The sequence below is a fragment of the Lactuca saligna genome, chromosome 1, assembly GCF_052625555.1.
Source record: "Lactuca saligna cultivar CGN05327 chromosome 1, ASM5262555v1, whole genome shotgun sequence".
NCBI lineage: Eukaryota > Viridiplantae > Streptophyta > Magnoliopsida > Asterales > Asteraceae > Lactuca > Lactuca saligna.
In genome coordinates, this window is record NC_136417.1 from 48,208,135 (window position 1) to 48,211,244 (window position 3,110).

General features: G+C 35.3%; 1 pseudogene; it reads right to left on the reverse strand.

The window, feature by feature from the left end:
- Positions 1-634: 634 nt before the first annotated feature.
- LOC145035712 (putative CCR4-associated factor 1 homolog 11 pseudogene) lies at positions 635-2,748 on the reverse strand (annotated as a pseudogene).
- Between the last annotated feature and the right edge of the window lie 362 nt (positions 2,749-3,110).

Below are 3,110 nucleotides of genomic sequence, written 5' to 3' on the forward strand. Positions count from 1 at the left end.
GACCAAATGAACTATAATTTCGTCCATGTATGGTTTTTCACATTAAACTTAAAAGATATAACTTTTAATTCAAATCATAAAAAATTAGCCATCAATGTCTTTGAAATCAAAATTATTAATTTCTCTGTAGTCATTACTAATAATCAAAAGTAAATATGAAATAATGTTTAAAGAAAACAGATAAAAAAGGAGAGAAGAAGCTACTCTAAAATTAATCAACAAAGTCATGGATATTTAACCTACACACCCGACAAACATGATCTAGATGAACTCACAGACTCTCTCCAAGGTAGGAAACCTCGAAATGGCTTTTGGTCATATGGCTAAAGAAGAATACACATAAAGGATAATATATGTACTAATAGAATGCATATTATATATCACAATGTCGATAAGAATACCAATGGAATGCATGTTATATTATAGGAAGTAATATAAGTAGGAGGCAGATATATATAGAAACATCAGTAATTAAGGACTTTGGAGTTCCAGTTGAAGTTAAGAACGCAATAAATGTAGAGAATCCAACTACTATTTGATATATATGGTAAGATTAATAACCCTAAAGAACTTGACATTTATATAACGGGAAAGACAACATGTGTTTACGAAAGCTTGATAGAAGAATCCAAGAAAAAGAAACATGTAAGATAGTATAACATAACAACATACACAGATTGACAACTGCAGTTTGTTCGTATAATGAAAAAACAAAAACATTTCACAAATTAAACCTGCGAACTAAACACCAGGCATACTTCTAAGGCTCACCTCGATCGATCTACAAAGATCTTTAATTTAATGGCATGTCAGAAAGTCTCCAATCCATAGATAACGCCACCAAAGCTCTCGATTTCACCACAGCAAAGATCCTTGATCTTCTGAAACACCTTCCATGTCAGTAAGCTATTCTCGCCGGCGAGGTGAACTTTTCCGGCCGCCGGCTCCACCTTGAGCGTCTTAGCCACCTGCTCCAATCCACCATGGAGACCTACACAGTGCTTCATCAGATGCTTAACATCATACACATTAGGCCCAAAGAAGGTCTCCACAAGAAGTAGAAATTGGGGCAAATCATCCGGCAAAGCTTTACCAGTGAGCATCTTCAACAAGTAGCCGAAATCATAAGCACTGTGAAACGTCACCCATGTCACCACATCCGTATTACAGACCAACCCAGACGACATCAGTTTCTCAGCGAATTTCACCGAATCTATCCCGTAATCACGATTCTTCTCAAAATCGACTTCTTTTCCTTCCATGGATTGGATCCACTCTGCGGCGTGTAGGTCACGCGCCGGATCAAAATCCTTGAAATTGAATCCCCAGATGGAAGGGTTTTCTTCGGTGTCGACACGAGGGAGGTTCCCGTTGGCATCGACCAGGGTGAGGGCTACCTGAATAGGTTTATAAGCCTCTACAGTCTTTTTGAGGTGGTAGTAGAGTTCCGAAGAATTCTGGTGACGGAAGCCGACACCGCTGTTATCGGCGGCTGGAGGTAAAATGACGCCGGAAAACTCCGTCTCCAACACAACGAAACAGTATTTGTCGATGAAAGATGAAATCAAACCAAACTCGTGTTCCAGGTTATCGGCGTTCACAATTCGTATGAGAACCGGTGGCGTAGGTGACGACAAGTTGTCGATCGACATTAGAATGGCAATAAGAAAGCTCTCTCTTGGATGATTTCGAAATGGGAAAATTTGGGGCGATATTGTGAATTCGGATTAGGGTTTTTTTTGCATGTTTGTATAAGAAAGAGATTACAAGAGTTGATATCAAGGAGCAGAAGAAAAAACTCCGGTGAAAGCCACTGTTGTAAGTGGGACCCGACACTACAATATAATATTCATTCGGATACGTGGTGGTGAAACATAGGTAAGTAAGTACCTTCTGACACAGTTCACTCACTCTTAACTTTGTATTGTTTTTCTTGATATATCATAATTCATTATTCTTTTAAAATTAATGTTAATGCTAATTAATATGAGCGAAAACTGTAATATGAACTGAAGAATATACCAAAATTTAATCATATACGTCGTAAAAAGATCTAGTAATCAAGTACAACTTTTTACAAATTAAAGAAAACAGAAAAGAAAATTAAGGAGGGATGGCTGATAATTAGGTTTTAAACCCATTTTCATAATTGCTAAAACGAAAATTAATTTAGATTTCAGACCCAAGAAAGTGAGATCAGGATTATTACAACGACTTCTTCAATAATTGGCTTCCTGAAAAACTTCTTCAAACAACGTCTTCTACTCTTTTTGAAGATTAGTTAGTGATCACAATTTAAACAAGATCAGGATTATTACAAGATTCTTAGGTTAAGTCCAAACAAATCTCAATATGATATCAAAATATTCAGAGAAGAAAACAAATTGTTCCAACCAACAAATACAAAAGAACACATCTGAACTACAAATTAACAAAGATTAGTTGTAATCCAGATCTAGAAACAATTTAAGTTGACCACATAATTTGTGAAATAATAGAATGTAAAAGCGTAAGGATTCAGACAAACCGAACACCATGGATTTACTTTTTCCTTATACGTACCTTCGTCTTCTGAAAACTCAAAAGTATTAAGTCTTCTTGATCGATTAACTACAGACTAGCTACAAGGGAAAGAAATTACAATCTGGTGTACTTGATGATCTAAACAATAAGAAAGTCATGAAAGAATTCCCAATATTAATTACTCCTGTTAGCTCGGAAGGAGATGAATAATTTATACCTCGAAATATACGCCAATAATTGAACTCTGACTTTAGAAAGTGGCGACCACAAATATTGCCAGCTAAGCATTTAAGTTTGTGTAAAAGGAACCTTTTTAAAATGATTAAAATTTCATAAAATTAAAAGTTGTTGATTCCAAATAGTTGTTGGCTACTTCAGTTTCACTTGTAAATCCAAATCCAAACCCACCAGTGATGTGATATATGATGATGTAAAGATTGGAACTTTTGATGAATTTTTTCTTAATAATAAATGTCACATGCACACACTTTAACTTCGAATACCTTTAGTAATACAAAAAAAAGTGCAACGTCGATTATTCATAACTATAGCATACTTTGACAAATTTTGTTGATGTATTACACAAA